The following is a 24,549-nucleotide window of genomic DNA, read 5'->3' on the forward strand; positions in this document are numbered from 1 at the left end:
TACGACGTCTGCTACTTCAGTCAGCGCCGCTTCTCCACCTCGGGCTCCAGGTCTTCGGCTACTCGACGCCAGACTCCAGGGAAACCAGTTTCCAGGTCAGGATCTTGCTGCTTTCTGCTTCTAAGGCCTGTTCCTGCTGTCCAGGTCCTTAGGTTGAGTTTTTCTGTCTTTTTCCCACACAGGGCTATAGGCTGGGATCCATCAGTAGGGACAAGTATCAAGGGTGGGTTTATGGACCCCACTCCAGGCACAAGTTTCCACCCCTGCTGCTTCACTCCTTCCTCCTTCACTGCTGTGCTCCTCTCTCTTCACCAGTCAGGTGCCAACTGCCAGCTCCCACTGCCAACTGCTTCTCTTATCCTCCCAACATTCTAAACGGTCTCCAACTGTCACAGAGTTCTGGAAGCTCCTGGAATGTTCTGGAAGGTGCTGGTAGGTTCCAGTGGATGCTGGTGATGTCACAGGTGGCCACCATTTTGTGCTTCAGGCCCTCAGACAGAAGTTTTCAGGGGTAATTAAAATGGCTCCCTGAATCTGCATCAATATGAATAATGAAAACAACTGAGGGAAAAAGGGCCAAGTCCTACAGGGAGGCCTGAGCAGGAACACACATGCACTGTGGTAGGAAGGAAGGGGAAAAGCAGAGGGGGAGGCCTGAGCAGGAACACACATGCACTGTGGTAGGAAGGAAGGGGAAAAGCAGAGGGGGAGGCCTGAGCAGGAACACACATGCACTGTGGTAGGAAGGAAGGGGAAAAGCAGAGGGGGAGGCCTGAGCAGGAACACACATGCACTGTGGTAGGAAGGAAGGGGAAAAGCAGAGGGGGAGGCCTGAGCAGGAACACACAGGCGCTGTGGTAGGAAGGGGAAAAGCAGAGAGGGAGGCCTGAGCAGGAACACACATGCACTGTGGTAGGAAGGAAGGGGAAAAGCAAAGGGGGAGGCCTGAGCAGGAACACACATGTACTGTGGTAGGAAGGGGAAAAGCAGAGGGGGAGGCCTGAGCAGGAACACACATGCACTGTGGTAGGAAGGGGAAAAGCAGAGGGGGAGGCCTGAGCTGGAACACACATGCACTGTGGTAGGAAGGGGAAAAGCAGAGGGGGAGGCCTGAGCAGGAACACACATGCACTGTGGTAGGAAGGAAGGGGAAAAGCAGAGGGGGAGGCCTGAGCAGGAACACACATGCACTGTGGTAGGAAGGAGAAAAGCAAAGGGGGAGGCCTGGGCAGGAACACACCTGCACTGTGGTAGGAAGGAAGGGGGAAAGCAGTGGGGGAGGCCTGAGCAGGAACACACATGCACTGTGGTAGGGTGGGGAAAAGCAGAGGGTGAGGCCTGAGCAGGAACACACATGCACTGTGGTAGGAAGGAAGGGGAAAAGCAGAGGGGGAGGCCTGAGCAGGAACACACATGCACTGTGGTAGGAAGGGGAAAAGCAGAGGTGGAGGCCTGAGCAAGAACACACATGCGCTGTGGTAGGAAGGGGACAAGCAGAGGGTGAGGTCTGAGCAGGAACACACATGCACTGTGGTAGGAAGGGGAAAAGCAGAGGGGGAGGCCTGAGCAGCAACACACATGCACTGTGGTAGGAAGGGGAAAAGCAGAGGGGGAGGCCGGAGCAGGAACACACATGCACTGTGGTGGGAAGGGAAAAAGCAGAGGGGGAGGTCTGAGCAGGAACACACATGCAGAGGGGGAGGCCTGAGCAGGAACACACATGCACTGTGGTAGGAAGGAGAAAAGCAAAGGGGGAGGCCTGGGCAGGAACACACCTGCACTGTGGTAGGAAGGAAGGGGAAAAGCAGTGGGGGAGGCCTGAGCAGGAACACACATGCACTGTGGTAGGGTGGGGGAAAGCAGAGGGTGAGGCCTGAGCAGGAACACACATGCACTATGGTAGGAAGGAAGGGGAAAAGCAGAAGGGGAGGCCTGAGCAGGAACACACATGCACTGTGGTAGGAAGGAAGGGGAAAAGCAGAGGGGGAGGCCTGAGCAGGAACACACATGCACTGTGGTAGGAAGGAGAAAAGCAGAGGTGGAGGCCTGAGCAAGAACACACATGCGCTGTGGTAGGAAGGGGACAAGCAGAGGGTGAGGTCTGAGCAGGAACACACATGCACTGTGGTAGGAAGGGGAAAAGCAGAGGGGGAGGCCTGAGCAGCAACACACATGCACTGTGGTAGGAAGGGGAAAAGCAGAGGGGGAGGCCGGAGCAGGAACACACATGCACTGTGGAAGGAAGGGAAAAAGCAGAGGGGGAGGTCTGAGCAGGAACACACATGCAGAGTGGGAGGCCTGAGCAGGAACACACATGCACTGTGGTAGGAAGGGGAAAAGCAGAGGGGGAGGCCTGAGCAGGAACACACATGCAGAGGGGGAGGCCGGAGCAGGAACACACATGCACTGTGGTAGGAAGGGGAAAAGCAGAGGGTGAGGCCTGAGCAGGAACACACATGCACTGTGGTAGGAAGGGGAAAAGCAGAGGGGGAGGCCGGAGCAGGAACACACATGCACTGTGGTAGGAAGGGAAAAAGCAGAGGGGGAGGTCTGAGCAGGAACACACATGCAGAGGGGGAGGCCTGAGCAGGAACACACATGCACTGTGGTAGGAAGGGGAAAAGCAGAGGGGGAGGCCTTAGCAGGAACACACATGCAGAGGGGGAGGCCGGAGCAGGAACACACATGCACTGTGGTAGAAAGGGGAAAAGCAGAGGGGGAGGCCTGAGCAGGACCACACATGAACTGTGGTAGGAAGGGGAAAAGCAGAGGGGGGGCCTGAGCAGGAACACACATGCACTGTGGTAGGAAGGGGAAAAGCAGAGGGGGAGGCCTGAGCAGGAACACACATGCACTGTGGTAGGAAGGAAGGGGAAAGCAGAGGGGGAGGCCTGAGCAGGAACACACATGCACTGTGGTAGGAAGGAAGGGGAAAAGCAGAGGGGGAGGCCTGAGCAGGAACACACATGCACTGTGGTAGGAAGGAAGGGGAAAAGCAGAGGGGGAGGCCTGAGCAGGAACACACATGCACTGTGGTAGGAAGGGGAAAAGCAGAGGTGGAGGCCTGAGCAAGAACACACATGCGCTGTGGTAGGAAGGGGAAAAGCAGAGGGTGAGGCCTGAGCAGGAACACACATGCACTGAGGTAGGAAGGGGAAAAGCAGAGGGGGAGGCCTGAGCAGGAACACACATGCACTGTGGTAGGAAGGGGAAAAGCAGAGGGGGGGCCTGAGCAGGAACACACATGCACTGTGGTAGGAAGGGGAAAAGCAGAGGGGGAGGCCTGAGCAGGAACACACATGCACTGTGGTAGGAAGGAAGGGGAAAAGCAGAGGGGGAGGCCTGAGCAGGAACACACATGCACTGTGGTAGGAAGGGGAAAAGCTGAGGGGGAGGCCTGAGCAGGAACACACTTGCGCTGTGGTAGGAAGGGGAAAAGCAGAGGGTGAGGCCTGAGCAGGAACACACATGCACTGTGGTAGGAAGGGGAAAAGCAGAGGGGGAGGCCTGAGCAAGAAAACACATGCACTGTGGTAGGAAGGGGAAAAGCAGAGGGTGAGGCCTGAGCAGGAACACACATGCACTGTGGCAGGAAGGGGAAAAGCAGAGGGGGAGGCCTGAGCAGGAACACACATGCACTGTGGTAGGAAGGGGAAAAGCAGAGGGGGAGGCCGGAGCAGGAACACACATGCACTGTGGTAGGAAGGGGAAAAGCAGAGGGGGAGGCCGGAGCAGGAACACACATGCACTGTGGTAGGAACGGAAAAAGCAGAGGGGGAGGTCTGAGCAGGAACACACATGCAGAGGGGGAGGCCTGAGCAGGAACACACATGCATTGTGGTAGGAAGGGGAAAAGCAGAGGGGGAGGCCTGAGCAGGAACACACATGCAGAGGGTGAGGCCGGAGCAGGAACACACATGCACTGTGGTAGGAAGGAGAAAAGCAGAGGTGGAGGCCTGAGCAAGAACACACATGCGCTGTGGTAGGAAGGGGAAAAGCAGAGGGTGAGGCCTGAGCAGGAACACACATGCACTGAGGTAGGAAGGGGAAAAGCAGAGGGGGAGGCCTGGGCAGGAACACACATGCACTGTGGTAGGAAGGGGAAAAGCAGAGGGGGGGCCTGAGCAGGAACACACATGCACTGTGGTAGGAAGGGGAAAAGCAGAGGGGGAGGCCTGAGCAGGAACACACATGCACTGTGGTAGGAAGGAAGGGGAAAAGCAGAGGGGGAGGCCTGAGCAGGAACACACATGCACTGTGGTAGGAAGGAGAAAAGCAGAGGGGGAGGCCTGGGCAGGAACACACCTGCACTGTGGTAGGAAGGGGAAAAGCAGAGGGTGAGGCCTGAGCAGGAACACACATGCATTGTGGTAGGAAGGAAGGGGAAAAGCAGAGGGGGAGGCCTGAGCAGGAACACACATGCACTGTGGTAGGAAGGAAGGGGAAAAGCAGAGGGGGAGGCCTGAGCGGGAACACACATGCACTGTGGTAGGAAGGGGAAAAGCTGAGGGGGAGGCCTTAGCAGGAACACACTTGCGCTGTGGTAGGAAGGGGAAAAGCAGAGGGTGAGGCCTGAGCAGGAACACACATGCACTGTGGTAGGAAGGGGAAAAGCAGAGGGGGAGGCCTGAGCAAGAACACACATGCACTGTGGTAGGAAGGGGAAAAGCAGAGGGTGAGGCCTGAGCAGGAACACACATACACTGTGGTAGGAAGGGCAAAAGCAGAGGGGGAGGCCTGAGCAGGAACACACATGCACTGTGGTAGGAAGGGGAAAAGCAGAGGGGGAGGCCGGAGCAGGAACACACATGCACTGTGGTAGGAACGGAAAAAGCAGAGGGGGAGGTCTGAGCAGGAACACACATGCAGAGGGGGAGGCCTGAGCAGGAACACACATGCATTGTGGTAGGAAGGGGAAAAGCAGAGGGGGAGGCCTGAGCAGGAACACACATGCAGAGGGGGAGGCCGGAGCAGGAACACACATGCACTGTGGTAGGAAGGGGAAAAGCAGAGGGGGAGGCCTGAGCAGGAACACACATGCACTGTGGTAGGAAGGGGAAAAGCAGAGGGGGAGGCCTGGGCAGGAACACACCTGCACTGTGGTAGGAAGGAAGGGGAAAAGCAGAGGGGGAGGCCTGAGCAGGAACACGCTTGCACTGTGGTAGGAAGGGGAAAAGCAGAGGGTGAGGCCTGAGCAGGAACACACATGCACTGTGGTAGGAAGGGGAAAAGCAGAGGGTGAGGCCTGAGCAGGAACACACATGCACTGTGGTAGGAAGGCAGGGGAAAAGCAGAGGGGGAGGCCTGAGCAGGAACACACATGCACTGTGGTAGGAAGGAAGGGGAAAAGCAGAGGGGGAGGCCTGAGCAGGAACACACATGCACTGTGGTAGGAAGGAAGGGGAAAAGCAGAGGGTGAGGCCTGAGCAGGAACACACATGCAGTGTGGTAGGAAGGGAAAAATCAGAGGGGGAGGCCTGAGCAGGAACACACATGCACTGTGGTAGGAAGGGGAAAAGCAGAGGTGGAGGCCTGAGCAAGAACACACATGCGCAGTGGTAGGAAGGGGAAAGCAGAGGGTGAGGCCTGAGCAGGAACACACATGCACTGTGGTAGGAAGGAAGGGGAAAAGCAGAGGGGGAGGCCTGAGCAGGAACACACATGCACTGTGGTAGGAAGGAAGGGGAAAGGCAGAGGGGGAGGCCTGAGCAGGAACACACATGCACTGTGGTAGGAAGGGGAAAAGCAGAGGGGGAGGCCTGAGCAGGAACACACATGCACTGTGGTAGGAAGGAAGGGGAAAAGCAGAGGGGGAGGCCTGAGCAGGAACACACATGCACTGTGGTAGGAAGGGGAAAAGCAGAGGAGGAGGCCTGAGCAGGAACACACATGCACTGTGGTAGGAAGGGGAAAAGCAGAGGGGGAGGCCTGAGCAGGAACACAAATGCACTGTGGTAGGAAGGGGAAAAGCAGAGGGGGAGGCCGGAGCAGGAACACACATGCACTGTGGTAGGAAGGGAAAAAGCAGAGGGTGAGGCCTGGGCAGGAACACACCTGCACTGTGGTAGGAAGGAAGGGGAATAGCTGAGGGGGAGGCCTGAGCAGGAACACACATGCACTGTGGTAGGAAGGGGAAAAGCAGAGGGTGAGGCCTGGGCAGGAACACACCTGCACTGTGGTAGGAAGGAAGGGGAAAAGCTGAGGGGGAGGCCTGAGCAGGAACACACATGCACTGTGGTAGGAAGGAAGGGGAAAAGCAGAGGGGGAGGCCTGAGCAGGAACACACATGCACTGTGGTAGGAAGCGAGGGGAAAAGCAGAGGGGGAGGCCTGAGCAGGAACACACATGCACTGTGGTAGGAAGGAAGGGGAAAAGCAGAGGGGGAGGCCTGAGCAGGAACACACATGCACTGTGGTAGGAAGGGAGGGGAAAAGCAGAGGGGGAGGCCTGAGCAGGAACACTCATGCACTGTGGTAGGAAGGGGAAAAGCAGAGGGGGGGGCCTGAGCAAGAACACACATGCACTGTGGTAGGAAGGGGAAAAGCAGAGGGTGAGGCCTGAGCAGGAACACACATGCACTGTGGTAGGAAGTCGAAAAGCAGAGGGGGAGGCCTGAGCAGGAACACACATGCACTGTGGTAGGAAGGGGAAAAGCAGAGGGGGAGGCCGGAGCAGGAACACACATGCACTGTGGTAGGAAGGGAAAAAGCAGAGGGGGAGGTCTGAGCAGCAACACACATGCAGAGGGGGAGGCCTGAGCAGGAACACACATGCACTGTGGTAGGAAGGGGAAAAGCAGAGGGGGAGGCCTGAGCAGGAACACACATGCAGAGAGGGAGGCCGGAGCAGGAACACACATGCACTGTGGTAGGAAGGGGAAAAGCAGAGGGGGAGGCCTGGGCAGGAACACACATGCACTGTGGTAGGAAGGGGAAAAGCAGAGGGGGAGGCCTGAGCAGGAACACACATGCACTGTGGTAGGTAGGAAGGGGAAAAGCAGAGGGGGAGGCCTGAGCAGGAACACACATGCACTGTGGTAGGAAGGGGAAAAGCAGAGGGGGAGGCCTGAGCAGGAACACACATGCACTGTGGTAGGAAGGAAGGGGAAAAGCAGAGGGGGAGGCCTGAGCAGGAACACACATGCACTGTGGTAGGAAGGAAGGGGAAAAGCAGAGGGTGAGGCCTGAGCAGGAACACACATGCACTGTGGTAGGAAGGGGAAAAGCAGAGGGGGAGGCCTGAGCAGGAACACACATGCACTGTGGTAGGAAGGGGAAAGGCAGAGGGGGAGGCCGGAGCAGGAACACACATGCACTGTGGTAGGAAGGGAAAAAGCAGAGGGGGAGGTCTGAGCAGGAACACACATGCAGAGGGGGAGGCCTGAGCAGGAACACACATGCACTGTGGTAGGAAGGGGAAAAGCAGAGGGGGAGGCCTGAGCAGGAACACACATGCAGAGGGGGAGGCCGGAGCAGGAACACACATGCACTGTGGTAGGAAGGGGAAAAGCAGAGGGGGAGGCCGGAGCAGGAACACACATGCACTGTGGTAGGAAGGGAAAAAGCAGAGGGTGAGGCCTGGGCAGGAACACACCTGCACTGTGGTAGGAAGGAAGGGGAATAGCTGAGGGGGAGGCCTGAGCAGGAACACACATGCACTGTGGTAGGAAGGGGAAAAGCAGAGGGTGAGGCATGGGCAGGAACACACCTGCACTGTGGTAGGAAGGAAGGGGAAAAGCTGAGGGGGAGGCCTGAGCAGGAACACACATGCACTGTGGTAGGAAGGAAGGGGAAAAGCAGAGGGGGAGGCCTGAGCAGGAACACACATGCACTGTGGTAGGAAGCGAGGGGAAAAGCAGAGGGGGAGGCCTGAGCAGGAACACACATGCACTGTGGTAGGAAGGAAGGGGAAAAGCAGAGGGGGAGGCCTGAGCAGGAACACACATGCACTGTGGTAGGAAGGGAGGGGAAAAGCAGAGGGGGAGGCCTGAGCAGGAACACTCATGCACTGTGGTAGGAAGGGGAAAAGCAGAGGGGGGGGCCTGAGCAAGAACACACATGCACTGTGGTAGGAAGGGGAAAAGCAGAGGGTGAGGCCTGAGCAGGAACACACATGCACTGTGGTAGGAAGTCGAAAAGCAGAGGGGGAGGCCTGAGCAGGAACACACATGCACTGTGGTAGGAAGGGGAAAAGCAGAGGGGGAGGCCGGAGCAGGAACACACATGCACTGTGGTAGGAAGGGAAAAAGCAGAGGGGGAGGTCTGAGCAGGAACACACATGCAGAGGGGGAGGCCTGAGCAGGAACACACATGCACTGTGGTAGGAAGGGGAAAAGCAGAGGGGGAGGCCTGAGCAGGAACACACATGCAGAGAGGGAGGCCGGAGCAGGAACACACATGCACTGTGGTAGGAAGGGGAAAAGCAGAGGGGGAGGCCTGGGCAGGAACACACATGCACTGTGGTAGGAAGGGGAAAAGTAGAGGGGGAGGCCTGAGCAGGAACACACATGCACTGTGGTAGGTAGGAAGGGGAAAAGCAGAGGGGGAGGCCTGAGCAGGAACACACATGCACTGTGGTAGGAAGGGGAAAAGCAGAGGGGGAGGCCTGAGCAGGAACACACATGCACTGTGGTAGGAAGGAAGGGGAAAAGCAGAGGGGGAGGCCTGAGCAGGAACACACATGCACTGTGGTAGGAAGGAAGGGGAAAAGCAGAGGGTGAGGCCTGAGCAGGAACACACATGCACTGTGGTAGGAAGGGGAAAAGCAGAGGGGGAGGCCTGAGCAGGAACACACATGCACTGTGGTAGGAAGGGGAAAGGCAGAGGGGGAGGCCGGAGCAGGAACACACATGCACTGTGGTAGGAAGGGAAAAAGCAGAGGGGGAGGTCTGAGCAGGAACACACATGCAGAGGGGGAGGCCTGAGCAGGAACACACATGCACTGTGGTAGGAAGGGGAAAAGCAGAGGGGGAGGCCTGAGCAGGAACACACATGCAGAGGGGGAGGCCGGAGCAGGAATACACATGCACTGTGGTAGGAAGGGGAAAAGCAGAGGGGGAGGCCGGAGCAGGAACACACATGCACTGTGGTAGGAAGGGAAAAAGCAGAGGGGGAGGTCTGAGCAGGAACACACATGCAGAGGGGGAGGCCTGAGCAGGAACACACATGCACTGTGGTAGGAAGGGGAAAAGCAGAGGGGGAGGCCTGAGCAGGAACACACATGCAGAGAGGGAGGCCAGAGCAGGAACACACATGCACTGTGGTAGGAAGGGGAAAAGCAGAGGGGGAGGCCTGGGCAGGAACACACATGCACTGTGGTAGGAAGGGGAAAAGCAGAGGGGGAGGCCTGAGCAGGAACACACATGCACTGTGGTAGGTAGGAAGGGGAAAAGCAGAGGGGGAGGCCTGAGCAGGAACACACATGCACTGTGGTAGGAAGGGGAAAAGCAGAGGGGGAGGCCTGAGCAGGAACACACATGCACTGTGGTAGGAAGGAAGGGGAAAAGCAGAGGGGGAGGCCTGAGCAGGAACACACATGCACTGTGGGAGGAAGGAAGGGGAAAAGCAGAGGGTGAGGCCTGAGCAGGAACACACATGCACTGTGGTAGGAAGGGGAAAAGCAGAGGGGGAGGCCTGAGCAGGAACACACATGCACTGTGGTAGGAAGGGGAAAGGCAGAGGGGGAGGCCGGAGCAGGAACACACATGCACTGTGGTAGGAAGGGAAAAAGCAGAGGGGGAGGTCTGAGCAGGAACACACATGCAGAGGGGGAGGCCTGAGCAGGAACACACATGCACTGTGGTAGGAAGGGGAAAAGCAGAGGGGGAGGCCTGAGCAGGAACACACATGCAGAGGGGGAGGCCGGAGCAGGAACACACATGCACTGTGGTAGGAAGGGGAAAAGCAGAGGGTGAGGCCTGAGCAGGAACACGCATGCACTGTGGTAGGAAGGGGAAAAGCAGAGGGGGAGGCCTGAGCAGGAACACACCTGCACTGTGGTAGGATGGGGAAAAGCAGAGGGGGAGGCTAGAGCAGGAACACACATGCACTGTAGTAGGAAGGGGAAAAGCAGAAGGGGGGGCCTGGGCAGGAACACACCTGCACTGCGGTAGGAAGGAAAGGGAAAAGCAGAGGGGGAGGCCTGAGCAGGAACACACTTGCACTGTGGTAGGAAGGGGAAAAGCAGAGGGGGAGGCCTGAGCAGGAACACACATGCACTGTGGTAGGAAGGAAGGGGACAAGCAGAGGGGGAGGCATGAGCAGGAACACACATGCACTGTGGTAGGAAGGAAGGGGAAAAGCAGAGGGGGAGGGCTGAGCAGGAACACACATGCACTGTGGTAGGAAGGGGAAAAGCAGAGGTGGAGGCCTGAGCAAGAACACACATGCGCTGTGGTAGGAAGGGGAAAAGCAGAGGGGGAGGCCTGAGCAGGAACACACATGCACTGTGGGAGGAAGGAAGGGGAAAAGCAGAGGGGGAGGCCTGAGCAGGAACACACATGTACTGTGGTAGGAAGGGGAAAAGCAGAGGGGGAGGCCTGAGCAGGAACACACATGCACTGTGGGAGGAAGGAAGGGGAAAAGCAGAGGGGGAGGCCTGAGCAGGGACACACATGCACTGTGGTAGGAAGGAAGGGGAAAAGCAGAGGGGGAGGCCTGAGCAGGAACACTCATGTACTGTGGTAGGAAGGGGAAAAGCAGAGGGGGAGGCCTGAGCAGGAACACACATGCACTGTGGTAGGAAGGGGAAAAGCAGAGGGGGAGGCCTGAGCAGGAACACACATGCACTGTGGTAGGAAGGGGAAAAGCAGAGGGGGAGGCCTGAGCAGGAACACACTTGCACTGCGGTAGGAAGGGGAAAAGCAGAGGGGGAGGCCTGAGCAGGAACACACATGCACTGTGGTAGGAAGGAAGGGGGAAAGCAGAGGGGGAGGCCTGAGCAGGGACACACATGCACTGTGGTAGGAAGGAAGGGGAAAAGCAGAGGGGGAGGCCTGAGCAGGAACACACATGCACTGTGGTAGGAAGGAAGGGGAAAAGCAGAGGGGGAGGCCTGAGCAGGAACACACATGCACTGTGGTAGGAAGGAAGGGGAAAAGCAGAGGGGGAGACCTGAGCAGGAACACACATGCACTGTGGTAGGAAGGAAGGGGAAAAGCAGAGGGGGAGGCCTGAGCAGGAACACACATGCACTGTGGTAGGAAGGAAGGGGAAAAGCAGAGGGGGAGGCCTGAGCAGGAACACACGTGCACTGTGGTAGGAAGGAAGGGGAAAAGCAGAGGGGGAGGCCTGAGCAGGAACACACATGCACTGTGGTAGGAAGGGGAAAAGCAGAGGGGGAGGCCTGAGCAAGAACACACATGCACTGTGGTAGGAAGGGGAAAAGCAGAGGGTGAGGCCTGAGCAGGAACACACATGCACTGTGGTAGGAAGGGGAAAAGCAGAGGGGGAGGCCTGAGCAGGAACACACATGCACCATGGTAGGAAGGGGAAAAGCAGAGGGGGAGGCCGGAGCAGGAACACACATGCACTGTGGTAGGAACGGAAAAAGCAGAGGGGGAGGTCTGAGCAGGAACACACATGCAGAGGGGGAGGCCTGAGCAGGAACACACATGCACTGTGGTAGGAAGGGGAAAAGCAGAGGGGGAGGCCTGAGCAGGAACACACATGCAGAGGGGGAGGCCGGAGCAGGAACACACATGCACTGTGGTAGGAAGGAAGGGGAAAAGCAGAGGGGGAGGCCTGAGCAGGAACACACATGCACTGTGGTAGGAAGGAAGGGGAAAAGCAGAGGGGGAGGCCTGAGCTGGAACACACATGCACTGTGGTAGGAAGGAAGGGGAAAAGCAGAGGGTGAGGCCTGAGCAGGAACACACATGCACTGTGGTAGGAAGGAAGGGGAAAAGCAGAGGGGGAGGCCTGAGCAGGAACACACATGCACTGTGGTAGGAAGGAAAGGGAAAAGCAGAGGGTGAGGCCTGAGCAGGAACACACATGCACTGTGGTAGGAAGGAAGGGTAAAAGCAGAGGGGGAGGCCTGAGCAGGAACACACATGCACTGTGGTAGGAAGGAAAGGGAAAAGCAGAGGGGGAGGCCTGAGCAGGAACACACATGCACTGTGGTAGGAAGGAAGGGGAAAAGCAGAGGGGGAGGCCTGAGCAGGAACACACATGCACTGTGGTAGGAAGGGGAAAAGCAGAGGTGGAGGCCTGAGCAAGAACACACATGCGCTGTGGTAGGAAGGGGAAAAGCAGAGGGTGAGGCCTGAGCAGGAACACACATGCACTGTGTTAGACGGACCGGGAGGGTCGGCCGAGGACAAGGGGAGAGGTCTCCGGGGAGAGCCGTCTCCAGCGATCGTACAGATGAGTAACTTCCCCCCCACAGATGTACACCACACAAGGATAAGGTTTAACGTTCTTTATAAGCGATTTCTTAGGTACGATGGAATGGTACAAGGAGGTCTGGACTCAGGGGTCCCCTCGATTCTAGTCTCTTGGTTTGGGAAAGGGGGTAGCGGGACAGTCTGGTTACCAATCTGGTAGATGCGATGATGGATAGCTCACAATCCTCGAGCTCGGTGGTCTAGCTTGGACGGGCCGCGGCAGCGCCAGCAGGTCCCGGTGAAGGTGGTCGTTACACGGTCCGCGGCAGCGCCAGCAAATCCCGATGAAGGTGGTCGTTACACGGTCCGCGGCAGCGCCAGCAGGTCCCGATGAAGGTGGTGGTTACAACGGTCCGCGGCAGCGCCAGCAGGTCCCGACAAAGGTAGTAGTTGCAACGGTCCGCGGCAGCGCCAGCAGGTCCCGACGAGGATGGAGGATGCAGAAGGCCGCGGCAGCGCCAGCAGGCAGGACGATAGTTCACAAGGCAGGTCTACGGCAGCGCCGGTAGTCCGTCAAGGATGAGTTCTTCTCGGTGTCTCTCGACTCCAGGATACAACTGCCTTCCTGCTCTGGAGCTGCCCTAGTTATAGGTCTGGCGCCCTTTGATGTCCGGACCCTCGCACTTGGAGGTCGGGAGGTCCGGGATGAGGGAGTCCAGACACCCAGCAGGGGGGTGGAGCCAGCGCCCGGGGGAGCTGGAGGGCAATCGGCACCTGGCGGGGGAGAGCCATCAACACTTCTTTCTCCCATCGACCTGCCAAGTGGTCCGTTCACCTCCTGGGTGGATGGTGGTGCCGGGATGTTGGGGCCTGGCCAGGCCCAGGGTTAGGGTCGAGCTGAGGCCACGCGGCCTCGTGTTGCAGTGTCCAAGATGGCGGCCGGTCCGGCCGAGGGAGCCGGTAGTGGTTCGGCCCCATGATACATAGATGTCCGGGGGCAGGAGTTCCGTCTGGAGACGGGGTGCGGGTTGTTTCTGTGGGTAACACCTGGAGGGCCGGGGCTTGGGCCCTGTCATGCGGGGAGGGAGCAAGCCCTTCATGTGGCCTGTCCAACACACTGTGGTAGGAAGGGGAAAAGCAGAGGGGGAGGCCTGAGCATGAACACACATGCAGAGGGGGAGGCCGGAGCAGGAACACACATGCACTGTGGAAGGAAGGGGAAAAGCAGAGGGTGAGGACTGAGCAGGAACACACATGCACTGTGGTAGGAAGGGGAAAAGCAGAGGGGGAGGCCTGAGCAGGAACACACATGCACTGTGGTAGGAAGGGGAAAAGCAGAGGGTGAGGCCGGAGCAGGAACACACATGCACTGTGGTAGGAAAGGGAAAAGCAGAGGGGGAGGCCTGAGCAGGAACACACATGCACTGTGGTAGGAAGGGGAAAAGCAGAGGTGGAGGCCTGAGCAAGAACACACATGCGCTGTGGTAGGAAGGGGAAAAGCAGAGGGGGAGGCCTGAGCAGGAACACACATGCACTGTGGTAGGAAGGAAGGGGAAAAGCAGAGGGGGAGGCCTGAGCAGGAACACACATGTACTGTGGTAGGAAGGGGAAAAGCAGAGGGGGAGGCCTGAGCAGGAACACACATGCACTGTGGGAGGAAGGAAGGGGAAAAGCAGAGGGGGAGGCCTGAGCAGGAACACACATGCACTGTGGTAGGAAGGAAGGGGAAAAGCAGAGGGGGAGGCCTGAGCAGGAACACACATGTACTGTGGTAGGAAGGGGAAAAGCAGAGGGGGAGGCCTGAGCAAGAACACACATGCACTGTGGTAGGAAGGGGAAAAGCAGAGGGGGAGGCCTGAGCAGGAACACACATGCACTGTGGTAGGAAGGGGAAAAGCAGAGGGGGAGGCCTGAGCAGGAACACACATGCACTGTGGTAGGAAGGGGAAAAGCAGAGGGGGAGGCCTGAGCAGGAACACACATGCACTGTGGTAGGAAGGGGAAAAGCAGAGGGGGAGGCCTGAGCAGGAACACACATGCACTGTGGTAGGAAGGAAGGGGAAAAGCAGAGGGGGGGGCCTGAGCAGGAACACACATGCACTGTGGTAGGAAGGGGAAAAGCAGAGGGTGAGGCCTGAGCAGGAACACACATGCACTGTGGTAGGAAGGAAGGGGAAAAGCAGAGGGGGAGGCCTGAGCAGGAACACACATACACTGTGGTAGGAAGGAAGGGGGAAAGCAGAGGGGGAGGCCTGAGCAGGAACACACATGCACTGTGGTAAGAAGGGGAAAAGCAGAGGGGGAGGCCTGAGCAGGAACACACATGCACTGTGGTAAGAAGGGGAAAAGCAGAGGGGGGAGGCCTGAGCAGGAACACATGCACTGTGGTAGGAAGGGGAAAAGCAGAGGGTGAGGCCTGAGCAGGAACACATGTGCACTGTGGTAGGAAGGGGAAAAGCAGAGGGGGAGGCCTGAGCAGGAACACACATGCACTGTGGTAAGAAGGGGAAAAGCAGAGGGGGAGGCCCGAGCAGGAACACACATGCACTGTGGGAGGAAGGGGAAAAGCAGAGGGGGAGGCCTGAGCAGGAACACACATGCACTGTGGTATGAAGGGGAAGAGCAGAGTGGGAGGCCTGAGCAGGAACACATATGTACTGTGGTAGGAAGGAAGGGGAAAAGCAGAGGGGGAGGCCTGAGCAGGAACACACATGCACTGTGGTAGGAAGGAAGGAGAAAAGCAGAGGGGGAGGCCTGAGCAGGAACACACATGCACTGTGGTAGAAAGGGGAAAAGCAGAGGGGGAGGCCTGAGCAGGAACACACATGCACTGTGGTAAGAAGGGGAAAAGCAGAGGGGGAGGCCCGAGCAGGAACACACATGCACTGTGGTAGGAAGGGGAAAAGCAGAGGGGGAGGCCTGAGCAGGAACACACCTGCACTGTGGTAGGAAGGAAGGGGAAAAACAGAGGGGGAGGCCTGAGCAGGAACACATGCACTGTGGTAGGAAGGGGAAAAGCAGAGGGGGAGGCCTGAGCAGGAACACACATGCACTGTGGTAGGAAGGGGAAAAGCAGAGGGGGAGGCCTGAGCAGGAACACACATGCACTGTGGTAGGAAGGAAGGGGAAAAGCATAGGGGAAGGCCTGAGCAGGAACACACATGCACTGTGGTATGAAGGGGAAGAGCAGAGTGGGAGGCCTGAGCAGGAACACACATGCACTGTGGTAGGAAGGAAGGGGAAAAGCAGAGGGGGAGGCCTGAGCAGGAACACACATGCACTGTGGTAGGAAGGGGAAAAGCAGAGGGTGAGGCCTGAGCAGGAACACATGTGCACTGTGGTAGGAAGGGGAAAAGCAGAGGGGGAGGCCTGAGCAGGAACACACATGCACTGTGGTAGGAAGGAAGGGGGAAAGCAGAGGGGGAGGCCTGAGCAGGAACACACATGCACTGTGGTAAGAAGGGGAAAAGCAGAGGGGGAGGCCCGAGCAGGAACACACATGCACTGTGGGAGGAAGGGGAAAAGCAGAGGGGGAGGCCTGAGCAGGAACACACATGCACTGTGGTATGAAGGGGAAGAGCAGAGTGGGAGGCCTGAGCAGGAACACATATGTACTGTGGTAGGAAGGAAGGGTAAAAGCAGAGGGGGAGGCCCGAGCAGGAACACACATGCACTGTGGTAGGAAGGAAGGGGAAAAGCAGAGGGGGAGGCCCGAGCAGGAACACACATGCACTGTGGTAGAAAGGGGAAAAGCAGAGGGGGAGGCCTGAGCAGGAACACATGTGCACTGTGGTAGGAAGGGGACAAGCAGAGGGGGAGGCCTGAGCAGGAACACACATGCACTGTGGTAAGAAGGGGAAAAGCAGAGGGGGAGGCCCGAGCAGGAACACACATGCACTGTGGGAGGAAGGGGAAAAGCAGAGGGGAGGCCTGAGCAGGAACACATGCACTGTGGTAGGAAGGGGAAAAGCAGAGGGGGAGGCCTGAGCAGGAACACACATGCACTGTGGTAGGAAGGGGAAAAGCAGAGGGGGAGGCCTGAGCAGGAACACACATGTACTGTGGTAGGAAGGGGAAAAGCAGAGGGGGAGGCCTGAGCAGGAACACACATGCACTGTGGGAGGAAGGGGAAAAGCAGAGGGGGAGGCCTGAGCAGGAACACACATGCACTGTGGTAGGAAGGGGAAAGCAGAGGGGGAGGCCTGAGCAGGAACACACATGCACTGTGGTAGGAAGGGGAAAAGCAGAGGGGGAGGCCTGAGCAGGAACACACATGTACTGTGGTAGGAAGGGGAAAAGCAGAGGGGGAGGCCTGAGCAGGAACACACTTGCACTGTGGAAGGAAGGGGAAAAGCAGAGGGTGAGGCCTGAGCAGGAACACACATGTACTGTGGTAGGAAGGGGAAAAGCTGAGGGGGAGGCCTGAGCAGGAACACACTTGCGCTGTGGTAGGAAGGGGAAAAGCAGAGGCGGAGGCCTGAGCAGGAACACACATGCACTGTGGTAGGAAGGGGAAAAGCAGAGGGGGAGGCCTGAGCAGGAACACACATGCAGAGGGTGAGGCCTGAGCAGGAACACACATGCACTGTGGTAGGAAGGGGAAAAGCAGAGGGGGAGGCCTGAGCAGGAACACACATGCAGAGGGGGAGGCCGGAGCAGGAACACACATGCACTGTGGTAGGAAGGGGAAAAGCAGAGGGGGAGGCCTGAGCAGGAACACACATGCACTGTGGTAGGAAGGGGAAAAGCAGAGGGGGAGGCCTGAGCCGGAACACACATGCGCTGTGGTAGGAAGGGGAAAAGCAGAGGGGGAGGCCTGAGCAGGAACACACATGCACTGTGGTAGGAAGGGGAAAAGCAGAGGGGGAGGCCAGAGCAGGAACACACATGCAGAGGGTGAGGCCTGAGCAGGAACACACATGCACTGTGGTAGGAAGGGGAAAAGCAGAGGGGGAGGCCTGAGCAGGAACACACATGCAGAGGGGGAGGCCGGAGCAGGAACACACATGCACTGTGGTAGGAAGGGGAAAAGCAGAGGGGGAGGCCTGAGCAGGAACACACATGCACTGTGGTAGGAAGGGGAAAAGCAGAGGGGGAGGCCTGAGCCGGAACACACATGCGCTGTGGTAGGAAGGGGAAAAGCAGAGGGGGAGGCCTGAGCAGGAACACACATGCACTGTGGTAGGAAGGGGAAAAGCAGAGGGGGGGCCTGACAAGGAACACACATGCACTGTGGTAGGAAGGAAGGGGAAAGCAGAGGGGGAGGCCTGAGCAGAAACACACATACACTGTGGTAGGAAGGGGAAAGCAGAGGGGGAGGCCTGAGCAGAAACACACATACACTGTGGTAGGAAGGGGAAAGCAGAGGGGGAGGCCGGAGCAGGAACACACATGCAGAGGGGGAGGCCGGAGCAGGAACACACATGCACTGAATTCACCCCATATGCGGTCCTCTGTCTGCAGAACTTTTATTTAAACATCTCTGACAAGTGGTCGTGTTCCATGGCCGCCTTGGAGACCCAGAGCTGGTTACACTCAGCACTGTACAATCCAATGAAGCTCCCATGGGCTGCGCCGCTGCACAGCGAATCAAGACACTGTTTCCACCATTCACGTTTCAAAAGTTACAGCCAAGTTAGAACTTGTCTCCGCCGCGCCTTTCTCCCTGGAAATGCTCATAAGGAACCCAGAGCCGCCTTTGCCGGGAAAGTCCCGCGTGGGTTGTCAGTTTGATGGACACTGGCAGTCAGTGGGTGTCTCACAACCTGCACTGGGGCTTAAATACACAGCACAGGCGGGCCTCAGCTCACCATCACACTGACCCCCTCCTCCCCCCCCCCCAATCTTCTCTCCACAGTGGGAGCAGTTCTCCCCACACCAAGCCGGACAGCTTCTGCAGGGGATCAGAAAACATGTCCGCTCCGAGCGTGTCACTCGCCCGCTTTGTGCTGTTTCTCGCGAGACCTGCGGTGTTGTTTCTGTTGGTGGTGCGGGTCTGTGTGCTAGTGGTCTCTCCGAGGAGGAAAGCGCGCTGCGGGTTTCCCGGCCGGGGCGGGGCTCCAGGTGCCATGTGCCTGGGGGTGCACCGGTCTGACTCGGGAGTCACAACCTCGCCGACTGCAATTAAACTACACATTTTCACTGTGCGCCGACGCTGGATCACAGGCGTTTCTGAATCACGATATGGTTTGAAAAGCGTAGGACTTATTTCTGCCACATTTACAGTGAGGAACAACTTCAGAAAGTGATCGCTAATTGATAAAAAATGTAATAGGCGCTTGTGCGCTGCCCCACTCCAGATGGCGTGAGGTAAACTGCGGTGAACCCGTGAAAACGTCACAGAAACGCTGCGCAAACGGAGGTTTGTGGAAACAGTTCCGCGCAGATAGAACATTTCCGCGCTCGGCGTCAGTGTGGGCTGTGCCACCATCTGTTTCATCAAGTCGCAAGTGTGGAACTTTGCACAAGGGATAGTGATACAAAACAGGTTTCTCTCCACATGTCCCCCAATAGGACATCTGACGCATGCCAAGCTGGAGAGGAAGAAGTGATGCCCTGGGTGGACGCGGGCAGGGCTAGCTCTTGTTATGTGAAGGCATTTCCGTGGCATTCGTTGATTTGTAGCTTTTTTCGAATTTAATTTACCCTGCCTGTCCTAACAGCCTGAAGATCATTTTGAGAAGAGGGCCTGGGGTTTCCAAACGTGTGACGCGGTGCTCGCTGGAGGCCTGGTGGGTTGGTGCCGAGTCATGCGAATGTAGTCAGATGTGTGTCCAACCAGTCACCTGATGCAAAAATAAAAGTGTCTCCGATGAAAAGTAAGAAGTCCTTGAGATGGCGGCATTCTGTAAACATGACGGGTCAGAAAAAAGCATCGCAGGGGACATTTAAATCTAGCATAACTACTGATGTTGTTTCTTTACAAAATGTATGTTAGATGCTTTAGTAATATAATACATGACATTGTGTATGCACCCTCTAAGGGGCATATTTACAAGGGCTTTATCTCTGCTTTTTTGGCTTACAAAGCCAAAAATGCAGAGATAAAACCGGCGCCCTATTTACAAGAGGGTGCTAACATGCACTATCGCATGTTCGCACCCTTTTTCCCAATGCCTCACTTTGCATCTCCAATGAGATGCAAAGTGGGCGTTACTGGGCGTACCGAAGATGAACTACCTTGCAAATATCGCTGATGTTCACATAGCGATATTTACAAGGCAGCCCACATGATTTTAGCACACATTAGATTCTGGCGAAAACTGCCGTTTTGGCCAAAACCGAACGTCTGCTAAAATCCTGACTTGGCCATCCCTAAAAAAGGGGGTGGATTATGCTGATACAACCCTGTGGGTCGTATCAGCAAGGTTATCGCCCTTTTGCAGGGAACATCGCTGGAAAACCAGAGATGTTCCCTGCAAAAAGGCGATAACCTCGCTATCTCTAGAATTTTTATCGCCCTGGATTAACACGTTGTTAATAACGCGCTACCAGGGCGATAAATACCAGAGCTAGCCTGCGATAATATAATTATCGCTAAGCACGGCCAGCGATAATTATCGCTGGCCATTGTTAATATGCCCCTAATTTCTTTATAGTCGACGACGAGTGACGCACACAGCCTCTGATTATAAAACAAAGACGTCATAACTCGTCTATTATAGGGTATTACACTCGAGTTCTGCCCTCACAATGCCGCTTCCAGAACCAGCTGAGAGCAGATTAAGGAGCAAAACTGATGAAGCTGCACTCCTCAGATAGAGAAAAGTTAAAATATTTTTGCAGGTTTCCACAACTTCCGAGCTACTGCAGCTTTTTTTGTTTTAAACTGAGTTGTATTGAACTGTTTTTAATTTCTGTCTGCAACAAATATCCATCAAGTTTTTGATGTGTTTAATTTTGCACTAGAGGTTTTATTTTTATTCTTCATGTGTGCAAGCATTCTTGTTCTTTCATACAAAAGAGCTACGCAGCAAATTTTAAGTGGTTTGTTGGAAAGGCGATGGTGTGACCATGTATTATAGGGGTAGAGTACCCCCTGACATACATAATACGAATATTGCAAGTCACCTGAGAGTTCCATACCATTATAAAGTAACTTGGACTTCAGCCTCATTCTTCTATAAGGTTATAGAACTCCTCAGTCACTTGCAATATCCTTATAATGTATGGTAGGGTTGTACAAATGTAAGTTGTAACCTGTAATTCAAGATCCTCATGTAAAGCGCTCTGATACCTGCGGGTCTAGCCAGCGCTATATAAAACTCATTAAATAAATAAAAATAAATAAATACTTTATCCCTTACATACTCGCTACATTATATGTCTATCTAAGCATGCCAGCAGCTTCATTTATGGAGACAAAAAGATATTTTGTGAAAGATGTTAATTAATGAGCGTCTTTTTAATCATGCCACTTTTTTGTTTGTTGTAGGATGGAGCTGGGACAGTGTTATCGCTGCCGTCTGGGTCACAGAGGCAGCAGCATGACTAACACAGTCCTGGACTAGCAGTGGAGGTCAGCATGAAGAGCATTTTACATGAAAAGAGTACATATTGTTGAAGATTTGAGCCATCACTTGACATACAGTGGAGCACTCCAAGTCTGACGGTAGGTTCACATCAGAACCTGGAAATGCTGTCCTGGTGGATGGGAGGTGGTAGGAAGAAAAGTGTCTAATTCATCTAATTTTACTAATATAATGGAGTCAGCATGGTGGTCAAGTCATGTCCTCAATAGTCTTTCCTCAATTTTTCCTCTAAGATGCTCTCCCAAACTTGGCATAATATGTCACTGTAGAAATATACTTTCATAGCTACGCCGTGTGCTGGTTGAGGAACCAATAGAAGTGCCCCTTTCTGCCGCATGCCAACCAGTCCCCTATTCTCCATCTCACTCCTGGGTGAAGTCAACAACATTGGGCACATTGGTTGGATATCGTTAGGTCACAGTAGGTCATCCTGCTTGCAGAACTGATCATGGTCCTATGTTCAAAGCATTTAGTTTGCACAGAGGGCGTGAGTGATTGTACAAAGTAGAACTTATCATGATCAGTGCATGGATGTTGGAAACAAGAGAGTCAGTCAGGTGCAGAGCAACGAGTAAGGGCACACACCATTATCAGAACCGCACACAGTCAATGTGGGTCCCAGGACCAGAACTAACGCATAACCTAAACCGTCCACTCCAAGCGGAAACTGGTTAACCACAGGTGGTCAATTCACTCAAAGATCTGGGGTAGCAGAAGTGAGATCACGAACCCTTTAACTTTACTGACGTCACAGGAGGCAACATCATATATTCTGTGGATCTGCATCTTTCTAGAAAGTTATTTACTTACTTTGAGGATGTCAGGGTGAACTGCACAACTATAACAACACATTCTTACTGACATTCACTTACATTCACTCACAGTTCACTTACATTCACTCATACTTATTCACACTCACTCTCACTCATTTATTCTCAGTCACTTGCACTCACTCGTCTATTCCCATACACTCTTCCTCTCGCGCTTTGGCAGTCATTCATACTCACTCACTCCTATTCTGACTCACCCATTCCATGAAGGGACTCAGCATTAAATAAAGCATGCGTTCATCTGAGTGATAGGGTAAATGAACTCATTCCATTACATGAAATGCTTTGGAAACATAAGACTCAACATATAACTGTGAGGCTCCTACAAACAATGTTATAGGCTCAGGCTTATTTAATGTTGATGTAGCGGGATTCATTTAGCGCTTGGCTACTCAGAAGAGAGTCCCGGCACTAAGCAGGGCAGTGAGGGAAACATCATGACACAAATGAGCACTGTACAATAAGGCAGGTTTTGAGCTTCTCCTATAACACTCCTCTGTCATCTGGGAGTTCTGAAGGAAGATTATTCCAGCCAACTGGCTCCAATGGGGAGACAGACCGTCCCCCGGCTTTAGCAAGGCGGACTCTAGGAATGCCGGCCAGATGGATATTACAGGAGCGCACTTTTCTCATAGAGTTGTAGAAGGAAATCCTGTAGGACAGGTAATTGAGCCCAGGGTAGAGAACCAATCTGTGCATCAGAAGGACCTGCCTGCTCACAGGAAGCCAGTGAAATGTACGCAGATGTGCTGAAATGTGCCCCCTTCCTGGCAGACTAGGAGCCAGCCTGGGGCAGCACTCAGGGCCGTTTGTAATTCGGCCCAAAGATATTGCGGCAGGCGTGCATAGAAAGCATTAGCATCACCCAACCTGGATATGACTTAGGGCAGGACCTTATCTGAACAGAAAGGAGGTGCAGGCATGTGTTTGACATACACAAGTTGCAAAAGCCCGTGCCTATCACTAAGTTAATTTGATTATGGGGGGACTTTTTTATTCAAACCCCCCCCCCCCCCCCCACACACACACATTTTTTACAGCTTCCTCTTGAGTATTGGATGGGAAAGCCCCTCCTGGCCAGTGAACTTCCAATCTGAGCTCACAATTATGTCCCACACTGAACACCTCCGTCTCTTCAGTGTTGCACTTCAGTGGGTAGAAACTCATCCAGCAGAAGAGAGCCGAAGGACAGGGCTTCAGAGCATCCTGTGAAATGCGCTCCCCTTACTAAGAGAAAAGACAAGTTTGGTATCATCGGAATAGAAGATTATATTGGTCCCAAACGACTCGACCAACTGAGCCAGGGGAGTCATATATTTAATAAATACTGTGGGGCTATAGGCCCCACAGAAACCCTCCAAATGAAGATCTACACAACATAGACAGAGACCACCGGCTTCACTGTGGGTAACTGTGATTGAAAAGAAAAAGAAAGGAAAGCTATACACACCTGGCAATCACCACATGACGAAACATGTGAATACAGAACATATCCTCGGCAGGATGTCATGAAGCCAAACATCCACTACAGATGTGATGTGTGCTACTGGGAGGGTGTTTGTTTGGGGCGTGCCATGTATAATGATGTACCATTGATTCAGTGTCCAGTAGTGTAGATATGAGATAATTTGTATGTTTTAAAAACTAAACATGTACATATGTGTAATATTGTAAGTGTTTGAATCAATTATGTTTACTTTTCTAATATCTGATTTTATATAGGTGTGTAGAATGTCTACATTTGCTAACATGCTTTCAAAAACATTTTGTTTAAATAACAATTTTAAAATTTCAACATTATGATTTATATTAAAGACAGAAGTTTTAAAAGTTATTTGACCATTTTTTAATGTGCAATGTTACTTGCAACGATGTCTGAAATATGTACAGTTATTTGATAATTTTCTTACTATATTGGTATTTCTTATATTTTTTAACATTTATAATTTGCTTTGTATCAAGGTTTGGAATGTCTAAAGTTAGTTGACCATTTTTGTTCTGACTTGTTTTATTATAATGTGTGGGATTTTGTGCTGGTGGTGTTACTCTCTGTGTCCCCTGATGTCTACATTATTCCCTTACAGTTCTTGTGCATGTGGTATATATGTCTTACTTTAAGTTAAGTGATCTTTTTTGGGCTGTGCTTTTCCTGTTGTAGATGTAGGACTGTGGTAAATTGCAATCGATTTAGATTTTTTAGGTGCAGTTTGGTTTTTGTGGACACTTCCCTGCTTAATTTCTCCCTTCCGCCTCCCTCTTTATATTAAATATTCCCTATTTTCCTACTACTCTCTGTTGCCACTTCCACATTTAAACTGCACAAGCAGAACTGTGTATATGTAGTTCACTGCACTCTCAGTATAGCAATCCTCATTCAAGACTTAATACAACATAGGGGTCAATCAATCAATCAGTAAGCGTGCTACTCACCCGAGAGGGTCTCACGGTGCTTAGGGTGGGGGGGGGGGCCTCAGCAGATCTGTTCAGCCGAAGAGCCAGGTCTTAAAAGTCTTTCTGAAGGTGTTCAGGGAGGGGGCGTGCTTGATGTCTGCTGAGTGCTCGTTCCAAGTTTTGGCCACGATGTGGGAGAAGGATCTTCCACTTGCTCTAGCTTTGTGGATGCGCGGGGTTTCGGCCAGTGTGAGGTTGGAAGATCGGAGGTTCCTTTTGGGTATGTTGAAGTTGATTCTGTCTTTGAGGTACTCGGGTCCGGTGTTGTGTAGGCATTTGTAAGCGTGGGTGAGGATTTTGAAGGTGATTCTTTTCTCCACGGGGAGTCAGTGGAGCCTTCGTAGGTGTTGGCTGATGTGCTTGTGCCAGGGGGTACCGAGGACGAGTCTGGAGGCGGTGTTCTGTATCGTTT

Source organism: Triturus cristatus, chromosome 7 (genome assembly GCF_964204655.1).
Source record: "Triturus cristatus chromosome 7, aTriCri1.1, whole genome shotgun sequence".
Classification (NCBI taxonomy): Eukaryota; Metazoa; Chordata; class Amphibia; order Caudata; family Salamandridae; genus Triturus; species Triturus cristatus.